We start from the raw sequence: 16,393 nt of genomic DNA on the forward strand, positions 1-16,393 counted from the left end.
TGAAAAGAAAAGAGGTGAGATGTATTGAGTTGTTGATTTCGGCACTAAGTGTGCGGGTATAAACATTTATGATCATGAGATTGGCACTAAGTGTGCGGGTTTAAAATTTGTACAGCACTAAGTGTGCGAGTTTGATTATATAGCACTAAGTGTGCGAGTTGATTATATAGCACTAAGTGTGCGGACTCACTATATGCTTTTGAATCACTATTGACACTGAGTGTGCGACATTATTGAGTTGATCACGGACAGCGGATCGGGTAAATACCTTGAGTTCATGGCTAATAGGCGCTATGTTTATATTTGGAGTTGAGCTTGGTAAGTTTTGAACCTATGTGACAATTTTAATTGAAGTCACGTACATAAGAATTATCGTGGAATAAGTGAAAGGTCATTTAGTTGTATGATTGTAACGAAAACAAAATGATGTATAAAAATGCCTCAAATATCCTATTGATTAGTATATGGAATGTGAATGTGTAACTTGGTATGAGATTGAATCGAAAGGTCTAAGGAACTATGGTATAGTTCGGTTTGGATGGAGTAATTAGCCTCGTTCCATTTTGTTTCCTCTTGTGATAATGTTATTAATGGATGGTAGTGCATTGCTTATGACTTACTGAGTTATATACTCATTCGGTGTTTGCTTGTCACCTATTTTAGGTTCCTTGGACTCGTCTTTTTGCGTGCTCGGACCGTCATCTAAGTCATCACACCGGCTAGCAACTTTTGGTATCTTCTTTTTAGTTGGTCTAGGAGAACATTTCGGCATGTATAGGCTATTATGTTTTGTTGAAATTTGGTATGTAAACTTTAGCCATGCGAAAATGGCATAATGTTCGGTTGGATTTGGTTCTATGATGTTTGGACACAAGTCTTGGTAATTCGGTTTTGGTTGAGTATTGGTTGAGGCCTACTCGATTATTATGCCATATGTCATGGCTGATTATTTTCGGTGTTAAATTCATGATTTGGTAATAGTGTAGTAGGGAGATGCTCGGTGATGATTAACCTTTGGCATGGCTAGTCATGGTCATAATTTGTAATATGTATGATGAATTATTAGTTAGATCAAGGAAAAATCATGAAATAGGCATAGTTTGCTTTAGTAACAGATGCTGACAGCAGCAGTGATGTGAGATTGAAAAATCACTAAAAATAGTAGAAATGGAATTAAATAATGAATAAATTATGTAATTCAAGCTTGATGAGTCTATTTTCATATGGAAGAAACGAAACTACCATATGAGCTGTGTGTTAGGAGATAATTAAATTCTTGTGAAATAGTGCTAGAGCGATTTCTGGATCCCCTGTTTCGACTTAGAAAATTCACCGTAAATTTTATCGAGATAATTAGAGGTCCTGCCTTATATGTACAGATTCGTTATCGAGTCTAGTTTCATTAGAGAGAAACGGTATAGGAATTGAAGCCCTTTATAGGGAGATATTTAAATCGTAAGGTACAAAGGTCAGTGTAGTCGAACCTTGAAACAGGGGAGACTTTAATGAATAAACTGTACTAATTGGCCCAACCAAAAATTCTACAAAAATTCCCCCATATAGATATATGAGTCTAGTTTTGGAGAAAATTTACGGAATTTGATTTTGAGTTCCAAAACTCAAGATATGATTTTTAAAGCGACTATGATACAGTTAGCCAGCTTGCCTGGAACAAAAAAAAAATAAATAGGGGGAAATAAATGAAGTAAGCTCGGTAACACCTCGTATTCGATTTCCGGTAACGGTCACGGGATTGGGGTGTTACAGTAACTCTATCCCATTTCCACTCAGGAATCATTGCAGGCTGTAATAAACCTGATGGTACTTGATGTTCAGCTTTGACTTGCTGAAAAATCAAACATTTCAATACAAACTTTGACATATCCCGTTTCATACCCGACCACCAATACAGTTGTTTCAAATCGTTATATATCTTGGTACTACCAGGATGAACAGAAAAGTGACTACTATGTACTTTATGCAGGATTTTCTGAATAAGCTTTGTATTTTTCATTGTACAAATTCTATTTCGAAACATTAAATAGTCATCAATTCCAATATGGAATTCTAAATCAGAAATAGACTTACATTGAATTCGTTTAGCTTGCAATTTACAGTTATTTTTTTGATCATCACAAATTTGTTAACGAAATACCAGTTTAGCTTTTAATTCGGCTAAAATAGACCCATCATCACAAATCATCAACTGGGTGTTCATTTCTCGTAATACAAACAAATATTTTTGACTCAGGGCATCAGCAACAATATTAGCTTTTATTGGGTGATAATCAATTACAAAGTCATAATCTTTCAATAACTTGAGCCATCTTCGTTGTCACAAATTCAAATTTTCTATGCCATCAGATATTTCAAGCTCTTGTGGCCCGTATAAATGTGGCATTTTTCACCATATAAGTAGTGTCGCCAAATCTTTAATGCGCATACTATTGCAGCCAACTCTAAATCATGCATTGGATAGTTCTTTTCGTGCGGTTTCAACTGCCAATAAGCATAAGCTATAAATTTTCCTTCTTGCATCAGAACACATCCCAGACCGTTTAATGACGCATCGCTATAAATCACAAATTCTTTCCCCAATTCTGATTGAACCAATACTGGTGCTTCAGTTAATAGTACTTTCAACTATTCAAAACTTTGTTAACATTTTTCTGACCAATTGAACTTTACATCTTTTTGTAACAGTCGTGTCATCGGTGTCGCAATCATTAAGAATCCTTTCACGAATCTTCGGTAATAGCCTGCTAAGCTCAAAAAACTATGAACTTTAGATACATTCAACAATAGTAGAAATTTTGCTCGAATCATCCCTAATACCATCAGTTGAAACAATGTGCCCCAAAAATCCAACCTCTTTGAGCCAAAACTCACATTTACTAAACTTTGCAAATAACTGTTTATCACATAGGGCATGTAACACAATTATCAAGTGTTCAGTATGCTCAGATTCATCTCGTGAATAGATCAAAATGTCGTCAATGAATACAACAACAATCTATCTAAATACGGTCTTAATATACGATTCATCAAGTCCATAAAAATGGCTGGAGCATTAGTTAAACTGAAAGGCATAACAAGAAATTCATAATGTCCATACCTCATTTTGAATGCAGTTTTTGGCTCATAACTAATAGTAAACCAATCTCAGATCAATCTTTGAAAATATTGTAGCCACTTTCAACTGATCAAATAAATCATCAATCTGCGATAGAAGGTATTTGTTCATTATAGTCAATTTATTCAACTGTCTGTAGTCGATACACATTCTCATCGTGTCGTCTTTCTTTTTCACAAACAATACCGATGCACCCCAGGGAGAATAACTCGGTTGTACAAAACCTCTATCTGTCAATTCTTGCAACTGAGCTTTCAACTTTTTTAATTCTGTTGGAGCCATTCTATATGGAGCTATCGATATTGGTGTTATTCCCGGTACTAATTCAATACCAAATTCAACTTCTCTGATCGGTGGCAAACCCATTAATTCTTTTGGAAATACTCTGAAAATTATAAACAACAGGTATAGATTCAATTTTTGATTCAGACACCTTTTTATCCAGTACGTATGCAAGATATGCATCATAGCCCTTTTTTAAATATTTCTGAGCTAACACAAACGATGTCACAATAGGTAATTCATTCAAATCATCAGACTCAATCTGAAGAATTTCACCATTTTAACATCTCAATTCGATAGTCTTTCATCTATAATTCACAACCGCATCATGCATAGCCAACCAATCCACACCAAGAATTACATCAAATTCATCAAACGGTAGAAGCATCAAATCAGCCCAAAAATAGTAACCCCAAGTCATCAGAGGACAATGCTAACAAATTTTATCAACTAAAACAAACTTGCCTAAGGGGTTCAATACTTTAATTACAAATTCTGTAGACTCGACATATAAACTCTTTTTAAACACTAAATTCATACAGATATAAGAATGGGGTGATCCAGGATCTATCAACACAACTATATCAGTATCAAAAAAGAGAAAAAGTACTGATAATAACATCTATATCAAGATCAGATCTGTAAGTCGTATGAGCTTACCAATATATCAGTTCGTAAGAGCTTACTGTTTTAAACTCATTGGAGCTTACAGTTTCAGCTCGTATGAGCTTACTGTTCAGCTCAATAGAGCTTACCGTTTCAGCTCAATATAGAGCTTACTGTTCATCAACTTGGGAGGATCTTACCGATCATGGCTCGAAAGAGCATAAATGATAATGAATTGATGGATTACTGATGTTTATTACTCGAGTATCCTTTGAAGTTCTAATAGGTTCAACGGGCTTAAATTTTGTTTATACGAATGAGTACTATTATTGAATGAATTATTGGTTATATGATGAAAAATGAAATGTAGAATGTTAGTTGTATTGATTATTGAATTGTGATAATGGATGATTTCATGTAGTAACATGTCAACCTATGGATGAATGCTTGTGATAGGCATTTGGAAATTGCATGGAGTTTACTTTAGTTATTTGTCTTGTTTTATGTATAAATGGTAAGTTTAATTCAAAATTATACAGCCTTACTAAGCTATAAAGCTTACTCTGTTTCTTTTTCTAAGTTTTATAGAGGTTCGTTAGCTCGCTCGTTTTGGACAGGTCGGAGTTGCATATCACACTATCCAATTTTCGATTGGTACTTTTGAACTTGTGAACAATTGTAAATATGGCATGTATAGGCTAGTTTAAAAGATGTTAGTTATGTTACTTGACATCATGATTTTGGTATGTTTTTTGTGTATAAGTTAAGCCATGTGATTTGGCTTATTTTGGTATTATGTTTTGGTTAAGTTTAAGTGTTCATTTATGGTATGTTTTGGCAAGGAATTTATGAAATGAAAATATGCAAATGAAGTCTTGATATATAGTTGACATATGAATAGATTATACATAATGTTATTTAAGTAATTGAGTACCAAGTTGAATTGGTATAAAATGTGTATGAAATGGTTATTTTGGGCTGACAATTGAGTTGTATAAATGTTTTCATTTATGCTTGTGAATGCTTATGTAAATAGGGTGGCAAAATGTCTTTATAAATAGCCTATTTTTGTCCACACGGGCAGGAACACAGGTGTGTGTCTCAGCCGTGTGTGATACACGGCCATGTTACACGGCTGTGTGTCCCCTGGTGTTGAAATTAAATTGAAGTCAGTATGCTCCACACGGCCACATACACGTGGTACAAGTCAGTATACCCTACAGTTTTGGCACAGCCTAATTCACGGGTGTGTATGGCCATTTAGAAAGGCACACAGGCTAGACACATGGGCCTGTGGTTGTCCGTGTGACCCAAGTCAGTATCCTCTCCAGTTTTCACATAGCCTGGCACACGGGCTTATCCTCAGCCGTTTGACATAAGTAATATGTATTCCTTGTTTTCACACGGTCTAAGACACGGGCGTGTCTACTAGCCATATGAGGTACACGGCCTGTTCACATGGGCGAGTGATACTTAAAATGTTGAGATTTTTCTAATTTCCAAAATTTTCATACGTTACCGAGTTAGTCCTAAATGCATGATTTAAGCTTTATATGTTTGATTTAAGTACATATTCAATGTGAATGAATGATATTTACTGAAATGAGATTACATTTGATTAATGATTGTTCTAAATTGAGTGACAAGTCTAGTAATGCCTCTGAACCTATTCTGACAACGGTTAAGGGTTAGGGGTGTTACAATATCACTACAAGCATACATGATCACAATCTTACCTTAGTTCAACTTAGGCATTCCCAACATTGATCACATATTTTTAACATATGATCGCAATTTTTATGTGATAGATTTTAAATATTTATAAAGAATCGTTCTTGAAACTAACTATTATCACGATGTAGGCAAGTGTACCTATCGAACAGTAGTATAGTTTTAGCAAGACCAGATTGTCGAACCCAAAGGAACTAAAAGTACTAGTAATGCCTGTCTTTTTATTATCTAGCCTAAGAATAAGGGGGTTTGTTTTAACTAACTAATTAACTAGACTAAGAGTTCACAGAAAATAGAATTGGGGGATTACTTTTGGAAAATGATTGAATTAAGACAATACCTAAGGAAGAATCCACCTAGACTTCACTTGTTATTTTGACTCCGAATCGGACGATTTATTCATTTCACTTGTTTCATAGTGATCCCTAAGTTATGTTATTATCCCTATTCAAGACTAATAATGTCTAATCCCTAGACTGAATAATTGAGACTTTTCCCTAATTAACACCCTAGGGTTGCATTAACTCGATCTATGGATCCCCTTATTAGGTTTCACCCTAATCCAGCAAAATCTTGTCACCCTATCTCTAAGTGCGCAATGAACTCCGCTTAATTATGAAAAATGTACTCTTAGACAGGGTCTATTCCTCCTCTGAATAAGAGCTTATCTTGAATCAGTATCCTGGGATATCAAAACAAGAATTAAAAACACATAATTAAGAACAAGTTAAATATTTATCATACAATTTAGAAAATAATAACAAGATTCGTCTTAGGTTTCAATCCCCTTAGGTATTTAGGGGATTTAGTTCATAACTAAAAAGGAAAACATCTCAGAAGAATAATGAATACAAAACATAAAGAAAACCCAAAACTCCTGAAGGGAAATTGAGTGGAGATCTTCAGTCTTGATGATGAATCAAGCTTCTAAGATGGATCAATCAGCTTACCTTGAGTAGTTCCCTGCCTCTTTTTCTCCGTGTCCCCTTTTCCTCTTACTTTAGGGTGTATTTATAGACTTTAGAATGCCTAAAAGCCCTTAAAATTAGCCTTTTCCGAATTGGACTCAACTTGGGCTCTGCAGGGACATGCCCGTGTACGATTACTTCAGGTCATGCTCGAACCTGTTAGAATGGCACGGGTGTGTGTTCTACCCGTGTGAGTCAAGATTTGATTTTTCCAAATTAACACGGCCATGTGGTCTGCCCGTGTAAGGAAGTCCAGGCCGTGTTGATTTCATACGTTGGCCCATTTTCTCTGTTTTTGGCTCGTTTCTCATTCCTTTCGCTCTCCTATGCTCCCCTAAGTATAAAACATGAAATTAAGGCATTAGGAGCATCGAATTCACCAATTATAAGGAAAAATCATCCATAAAATGTGTTAACCATGAGGTAAAATTATGTATAAATTACGGTTTATCAAATACCCCCACACTTAAGCATTTGGTTGTCCTCAAGCAAAATTCTCAACTCATAATCAAAATTAATTCTTCTTAACTTATAATCTCTATCAAAAATATCTCCAAATAATCCATAGGTAATCATACATTTAAAATTCAGCTGAAAGAACATCAAAGTTTCAAACATTCCAAGTTGAGCATTTTATTCTGAAAACATAGGTGTCTCCCCTCATCTAAGTAATTACCTTTGATTCAGAATATCACAGAGTTTCACATCATCACTAAAGATTCACTCAAATCACTCAAAGTGTTTAAGGACAATGAAAGTAGCACTCATTAGCCAATATGAAAAGTTATTACCATAGGCTTGCATGAAAATCACATCTCCACCACTATAAATTGAGACGATACATCAATCAAAAGGTCTTTAGAGTGTTGTAACGTGGCTTTAGTTAGGGGTGTGGTCACAAGCTAAAAGAAACAGTTAGAATCGAGATTGAATTGAAAAATTACTTAACTAGAAAAAGATTTAATTATCACTTACGTACAACATAGCTTCTTCTCAGAATATGGAATTTAAATACTTAAGCTCAAAAACAAAAGATTACTACTAATGTGTATACACAGTTTTTTTTTTTAAGAACAAGTCAAATAACATAGACTAACTATTAAGAACAAGACATAGCTGAGCAACTATTTCAATTCAAATCTCGACAAAAATAGGGATCAAATTTAATTTAGGGGATTTCAACAATAATGGGTTAAGGGTTAATTTTAAGGGTAAAACAAGAAATGGCTTGTTAGGCTCAAGGGGGTTCACTAGGGGTTAATCGTGGAGGTAGGCTTTTCATGGCATGAGTGGGTTAATCCTAAGTGCCTTAATCATTTTGACATATCAAATCAAATGGTGTGGTCTTGACATGCATAATCAAGCAAGTTCTAGAATAACAGTTCAATACTGACGCATTCAAAGCAATAATAAAAGTGAGCATGAAATAATTAATAGATGCTCAAAAGGCTCAAAAATATCACAAGAATTATGGCTTTTATGATGTTTAAAACTTGTGAATTCCAACTCAAAGTAATACCTAAACTTTGGGGAAACAACCTAAAATTTTAAATTCTTAAAAATCAACTTATCATGCTTGATTCTCTAATGTCTTAAAGTTTAAACCATCAATGCATAAATTCCTATGTTTTAATTCAAGATATATCAATCAAAATCATAAATCAATCAAAATTTATCCTAAATATGATATGAGAGCTTTTCAAGATAACAAGGCAATCATTTAAGGATTTTTCTGATAATGAAATGAATACCCCCCCCACACTTAAGATGTACATTGCCCTCAATGTATAAAGATAGATATATAGAAAAGAATGTCCAAATAAGATAGGGAGTGAAGTGAAACTTCCTGAGTGATGAATGAATTTCCTTGAATTTGAGTTTCGGAGAATAATCGGCGTGAGGGTGGAGGAGGATGCTCCGGCGGTGGTAGAGGTTCATTAGTCCTTAAGTTCTGTGACAAAAGAATATTATATCTAAAATTGGTTATGGTCGTGGTCGAGCAGGACATGGCAGTCGTGGAGAACCTTTCCTAGTGGAGTTTTGAGTCCCCGAGTAATATTGAGCTTTGAAGCTTTTCATAACTGTGATAGCATCAGGAACTCTTTTAGAAAGTATATAAGGAAGAATGATTACTCGGTAGAAAATAGCCAGAATTCAAAATTGTTAAATAAAAATTATAAATCCTAATAAAATTAAGATGAAAGAAAAATAAAAAGTAGTCTTAAGATAAAATAAAAGTAAAAACATAAAATAATAAATGAAAATTTTTAAACATCTTCATCGCTAGATGATTAGTGAGGTGGGGGTGGCGATGAGATTTGGAGGTGCTAACATATCTGCTATAGAGTAGCATCAATGTTGTAAAATCATTAAAAACACTGCTGCTCGAATCGAGTGAGGTGCTTAGAAATGTCAGCATATGAAATCGCCACATGAACTAGAAAAGAGAGTGGTGGTGGCTGAGAAGGTGGGTCCTCGTGCTGTGGGGGGACATCATTAGTAATGTCCTCAGGGGCCTCCTCCTCAATAGATTGGGCGAGACGATCTTGAGGAGGGTAGGTTGCTCGGCGTTTTTCGATCATCCTCAAGCTAAGCATGCTCGAGATGCCTTGTGGAGGCATCTGGCCAATAAGGGTCAAGGATGATTCTTGGGCCGCGGTACGGAGGAGCCCGAAGTGTCGAGCCAACCGAGTAACATAGGGGCCAATGGAGATGACCCCGTTCCTATGCCATTCCATTTGGTGTTGAATGGCGAGGGCAATGAAATAGGCAAGGTCAATGACGTGCCCGTACGACATACACCATAGAAAATAGGGTAGTGAGTGTTGACGACGCCAGTGCTCTCTCGCCTTCTTGTAATCATGTAAGCCGAAATGGCATGTAAGTACCTCAAAGATTGAGGGAGAGCCGATGCCTTGGAGTGGCTAGGATTGTAGGTGGTTGAACCTGGTACTAGTGCATCCCAGCATCGTGAAGGAGAACGATGGATATGGCGGTTGAGAGTATCTAAGTCATTCTCCTCCTTGAACTCCTCCGTCTATAAGCCCAGTGCAGTACCAAATCCTGGGACGTTAAGCTGGCAGACTAATCTGCCTAGGTGAAATTGCACCGTGCCAGGATCATCGAAGTTCGTCATTACGGTCTGAAAATGAAACGTTGAGCATAGTTCCATCGTGGGCTCGAGATATGTTGACTCGATGATCCCAAAGAAAAGCTCCCAAGGTTCGGTGGTTAGGAGGGCCCGAATCGCATCGATAAATCGAACTTGTTCTATTGCATTGCCCGATCGTCTGATGGCCCATAATTAAAGGTCGAGCCCAGTATTTGGAAAAGTTCTTCTTAGGGGCCCGATGGGGAATTGCAGGAAAGGGTGGTGAATTTTCGCGGTGGGACCCGAGGAAGATGACGCTCCCTTCTTTTTCTTTGAAGCAGGGATAGCGGTTTTCTTTCCTCGTGAAGACGACATTATATACCTGCAAGCAAAACCATTATTTCGTCGTGAGGAATGTTTAAGGTAATAGAAAAGCAAATCCAAAAAGGCAGAAGTCATAAATTAGAACTAATAATCTCAGTCACAACTACTAGTAAACTTAATCAAAAATAATTTTATAGTGTATCTGTAACATCCTGATTTTTGGGTTTTTCACGATTCTTGATATTTTAAGTAAATTTCTAAAATTTGGTAGGTGATGATGGAATTCATAATTTGGGTGTGTAAATGGGCTTATGGAAGGCCCATGAGTTGGCCAAAACCCGGTTGAATTTTTAAATTTTGGACTTAGGAGTTAGGGGTCTGGCTAGGTGCCCTTATATTAAGTTGTGGGTAAAGTGTATCACAAAAAGATCCTCTGGCAAAGTGGCTAAGTGACGCCACTAGGGAGCTTTAGAGGTGGCGTGTAAGTGTTAGGGGAAGACCTGGGATCGATTCCCTGTGTTGGCAAATAGGAGTATTTATTTTTGTGCAGGAAGGGTAAGTGTTGGAACTTGAGTGGATTCTGTAAGAGGAGAGAGTTGGATCAAGTCAAATGCATAAATTAAGGAGGGATAAGGGGAGAGATTTTAGGGATGTGATATGGAGATAGAGTTGGCTGAATAAGGGAGTTTGGAGAGGGGATTTTCGGCAGAGGGGTATTAGGTTAGTAATTTCGGCATTAGGGTCTTAGTTGTGCCGATTTTGTTCTTTGGTGTGTAGCTTTTCTCTCTTTCTTTTCGATCGAATCTACCTCCCTTCTACTCAATTTTCTTCCTTTTCTTTCTTTCAAATCAGCCCACTATTTCCTTTCATTCACCATTGTTTTCCTTATCTCTATTTTTTCCGGTGCATAAAAAAGCCGAATCGGTGAAGATAGGGGTGCTGATTCTTTGTGACCAGCAACCTTTTCTTCCTTCTCAATAGTTGGTGTTCGATTCCCTTACCTTTTAGGCATCCAGTTCAAGAGGAGAAAGACGTGGTAAGTGTTCAAACTCTAAACAATTCCTAGTGTAGCTTTGGTCAAAAGCGAAACTCTAAGTTTAGGGAGGTGGCGAATATGGGCATAGACTCTATGGGGTCTTCTTTTAATATTTTTGGTTTATTTATTGAAGGAGCAGCAAGGTGTAGTGTCGATTTGGAGTAGCTTGGATCACGGAGTAGCTAGGCCTAGTCATCAATCGCGACAAAGGTAAGGTGCCTAAGGCCATTATGGATGGTGGCGAATGTGTAAGTGTTAATATTGGGAAGTTCTTGATTTGGTTCAATTATTGCGAGTGATCTATTTAACAATTGATTATAGGAGAAATCGCATAGGAGATCTCGTCAAGGAATATCGCAAATCGGTGTGTAACGAACCCTTTCATAGCTTAAAGTGATAAAATGCGAAAAGCGAAATGCCAAATTACGGCATTTCGAGGACTTATGAGCAATGACGCTCACTAGTTAGTTAGAATCGATGAGACGGTGAACGAGAATCACGGTTTGCACCCATGGATTGTTAGTAATCGTTAATGAACATGGAAACCCTAATTTTTGGTAAAATTACGAGATTACCCTTATAATATGAAAATGACCGTTTTGCCCCTAGGTAAAAATGACCATTATACCCCTAGGGTTTATGTATGATTTTAATACATGGGATTTTGATAAATATGGTATGTATGATATGCACATGAAATGTATGATATGCACATGATATGTATGATATGCACATGAGGTAATCATAAATGCATTGGGTTGGGTTTTATATGGATGGAGAAAGTGAAAAGGGCTTATGCCCGATTATCAAAAGGGCTTATGCCCGATTATCAAAAGGGCTTATGCCCGATTATAAAAGGGCTTATGCCCCGATTATTGAAAGGGCTTTTGCCCGATTATTAAAAGAGGCTAGGCCTCGGTTATATGATAAAGCACTATCTTTGCCGAAGGAGAGTTTGGCGGGGTGGGTCGAGTTAATCCCCACATGGTGTGTTGGTTGGTGCGGTGGAGAGTAGCGGATGGTGGGTTGAGTAGTCTCCCCAAATGGGTTGCATTCTTTCATTGAAATTATATGTGACATTGAAATGGGCCTAAGGGCCATACTGATTTCTGATAAAGGCTTGACCAAGAATATGAAATATGAAAAGGCTTGCCCATAATAAGAAATATGAAAAGGTTTCGCCCAAGATTATGAAATATGAAATATGAAAAGGGCTACTGACCCGATGCATGATTGAGATTGGATTTGGGCTTAGACCCAACAGTAGTTATTGTTTTGGGCTCGAAGGGCTTGTTGCACACTGAGTTTCCAAACTCACCCCCCTTTCCTTAACCTTGCAGGTGAGCCTTGATGTGGGGACTTGGGCCGGAGGGGATTCAGAGTGGCCACGGTGATCATCTTTGGGCTTTTAAATAAGTGTTGGTTTTCATTTAATTTCCTTTAACTATTATTTATTTTTGGGTTGTAATAAGGCCAATTTTAACTTTTCTTTTATTTCTTTTCGGGATTATTTTAATTTTAATAACTTTAAAATTGGTTAATTATTATTCAAATGGGCTAGACTTAGGACGTGTTTTCAAAATGATACTTGTTTTCAAATTATCTCAATACCACGATTCATCGGTTAATCAAAGACGTCCACTTAAACGAATTTAAACTCGAAATGACAAAGTGTGGCTATGGTTGTGGGCATGTCTAGGATTGGATCCAATTAAAGAGCTTGGTACTTAGCGACCTTCATGGCTCACCTCCTCTGCCTCGGATACCTACACGGTGCTTAGCTTCCATACACTTTGTTAACTCAACAAAACATATGGCTTTTAAAAACTCTAAAACGAAACTCAGATTTTTAACTCCGATGTGGCACATCAAATTTGGCCATAACGTCTGGGCCGGGTTTGGGGTGTTACAGTATCATTAGCATGACAATAGTATGAGTTTCCTAAAAAAAATGGCAAATAATTCTATGCTAGTAAATTTTATTGATGGAGAATATTAGCCCAAAAGTCATGAGTATTTTCACTTTAAACTAATAAAATGTATTAGATAAATCATGCAATGAGGAAGAACTTCAACATGAAAAGATAAAAACTACTCTAGATATGAAATGTAAGTGATAAAGAGATGGAAAGAACATAAAAAAATACGTAGTACTATAATAACTTAACATGAAAAGTGAGTATAATTAAAGGGAAAAGAGTTATCAAATGCTAGAAAGGAGAGAATGAGCGTCAAAAATGGAGTTCAAAACGGCGCACAGGTTTGGGAGGGCGTGTGGACTTGCAGCGACTAGGGTTAGAGTTTTTGGGTGAAGAAGACAATGAATAGTGCAGCCTATTTATAGATTTTGGGGCACACGGCCAGGTAACACGCCCGTGTTCACCAATTTCATCCCGTGTGATTCGCGAATTTTGAATTTGGGAGCATCTGACATTTAGTCCACGCCCGTGTTCCTTGGGCGTGTGGGTGCACACAGCCGTGTCGCACAACCGTGCCTGGCTTCGTTCCTTTCTCCCACGCCCGTGTATGTATGCCAACGCCCGTGTTAATTTAACAGGTTCGACCATGGGTGCTAGACACGGGTGTGTCGCACGCCCGTGTTAATATGATAATTTTTGTCACGATTTCAAGGCACGGACGTGTCGAACCCCCATGGTGGGGAAATCTTTGCTCTGTTTTCACACGGCCTAACACATGCCCGTGTGATAGGCCGTGTCTGTGTGGGAAACCTATATTCAAGAGTTCTGTTAGTAAGTTAGGTGTTAAATACTAAAATTTAAAGAAGTTAATACAGTTAGTGCTCGGGCTGCCTCCCGAGAAGCACTTATTTATAGTCTAAGCTCGACTTACCTCTCCATTGAATGGTCATGGTGGTTCGAGGAGTTTATACTCCTCATTCTTGCTATCATTCTCATCAAAATAAGGTTTTATACGGGTGTTGTTTACCTTAAAAGTGCCAAACTTGGGATGACTTACCTCGACTATACCGAATGGGAAAATGCTAAGTACCGTAAAAGGGATTTCTTCATTCGGTTTGGTAGTGACAATGTAAGGATCTACGACATCTAATAATATTTTATCTCCAACCTTAAGTTGATTTGGGAAGGTATTGAGCTCATTCTGGCGTAGTTTTGGTTTATCGTGTGTTCTCGATTTATACGTCCGCCATTCATTTAGCTCCTCGATTTGTAGCTTTCGATCTTCATGAATAGGTCCTCTGCTATTGCTTAAGAATGGCTCATGTACTTCCTTCAGACTTATTTCCTGCAAAGTAGGGTGCACCATATTGTCAGTTTTAGTAGAATGGTTTAGACGATCACCTTCAATTTCCAATGTGTTGCTAGAATTGCGAGCTTGAAGGGTGATTGTTTCGTCTCCCACACGGAGTGTGAGCTCACCTGTGCCAACATCAATAATCGTTTTAGCAGTTGCTAAAAAGGGTCGTCCTAAAATCAAAGGAGTGTTTCTATCCTCCTCTATGTCTAGAACAATGAAGTCAACGGGGAATATAACTTATCGATTTTAACTAGCACATCTTCAATAATACGCCTAGGAAATCTTATAGTTTTATCTGTTAATTGAATGCTCATCCTAGTCTATTTGAGTTTCCTAAGACCTAATTGTTTGAACATTTTGTAGGGCATGATGTTAATACTAGCCCCTAAATCAGCTAATGCATTATTAACATCTAAACTACCAATGAAGCAAGGAATTGTAAAACTCCTTGGATCTTTTAGTTTGTTGGGTAGTTTATTCTGTAAAATAGCTAAGCAAACTGCGTTTAGCTCTACATGCGACGCCTCGTCTAACTTCCGCTTATTTGCTAAAAGCTCCTTTAAAAATTTCATTGCGATTGGCATCTGCGATAGAGCTTCAATAAACGGTAAGTTAATATGTAATTTTTTTAAGAGTTTAAGGAATTTACCAAATTTTTCATCTGAGCGGTCTTTCCTTGTCACGTTGGGGTATGGCACACGAGGTTTATATTCAACATTCACTGATTTGTTTTTATTATGACCTCCTCACCTTGACCTCTGCTCACCACAGTTTCTTCCCTCGGTTCTGGCTCAGGCTCAGCGAATCCTTCTTTATCTTGAACATTAATCGCATTGACCTGTTCCCTTGGGTTGGGTTCAGTATTACTTGGCAAGCTACCTTGTGGTTGTTCGAAGATTAGTTTGGAAAGCTAGCCTATCTAATTTTCGAGCCCTTGGATCGATGCTTGTTGATTTTTAAGTACTGTCTCAGTGTTTTGGAAACGGGTTTCTGACACCGAGATAAATTTAGACAGCATCTCTTCAAGGTTCGATTTCTTTTCCTGTTGATAGGGTGGTTGTTGAAAAACCGGAGGATGTTGTGGTCTTTGATTTCCTTGACCGCCCAATGAGAAATTGGGATGGTTCCTCCAACCTGCATTGTAAGTGTTACTATATGGGTTATTTTGGGATCTAGAGTTATTGTTACCCATTTATTGGACTTGTTCCTCCTCGATGCTAGGGTTGAAGGGCTGATACTCTGTGCATGCTCCTCCTCCATTCGTCTCGCACCTCATTACTTGATGTACCTGAGTAGAACCAAGTAAACCATCAATCTTTTTATTTAGAAGTTCTACCTGGTTTGACAGCATAGTAACCGAATCGACATTATAAATGTCTGTTGTTTTAGTTGGCTTAGTCCTCATGACTCGCCACTGATAGTTATTTAGCGACATCTCTTCAATAGATTCGTAAGCCTCTTCAGGTGTTTTGTTGTTGATGGTTCCCACGGTTGCTGCATCAATCATTTGCCTTGTCGAGGGGTTTACACCATTGTAGAATGTTTGAACTTGCAACCATAGAGGTAGTCCATGGTGAGGACACCTTTGCAATAGGTCCTTGTATCCCTCCCATGCATTGTAAAGAGTTTCTAAGTCCATCTGCACAAACGAAGAGATATCATTATGTAATTTGGCTATTTTAGCCAACGGAAAATATTTTAATAAAAATTTTTCGATCATTTGTTCCCAAGTAGTAATTGACCCTCGTGGTAACGAGTTCAGCCACTGTTTAGCTTTGTTCCTCAATGAAAAAAGGAATAACCTAAGACGAATGGCATCGTCAGAAAAGCCATTAATTTTAAATGTATCGCAGAATTCTAGGAAATTTGCCAAGTGAGTGTTTGGATCCTCATCCTACAAACCATCAAACTGAACAAATTGCTGTATCATTTGAATAGTGTTAGGT

The 16,393-nt window shown here is 37.4% G+C and overlaps 1 non-coding gene across 1 annotated transcript; it reads left to right on the forward strand.

Annotated features, from left to right (window-relative positions):
* Window positions 1-16,012: 16,012 nt before the first annotated feature.
* On the forward strand, window positions 16,013-16,118 carry LOC128279713 (small nucleolar RNA R71). Its single transcript, XR_008269910.1, has one exon. It is a non-coding gene; the product is annotated as a small nucleolar RNA R71 (small nucleolar RNA).
* Window positions 16,119-16,393: the final 275 nt, after the last annotated feature.

The sequence above is a fragment of the Gossypium arboreum genome, chromosome 8 (genome assembly GCF_025698485.1).
Source record: "Gossypium arboreum isolate Shixiya-1 chromosome 8, ASM2569848v2, whole genome shotgun sequence".
Classification (NCBI taxonomy): Eukaryota; Viridiplantae; Streptophyta; class Magnoliopsida; order Malvales; family Malvaceae; genus Gossypium; species Gossypium arboreum.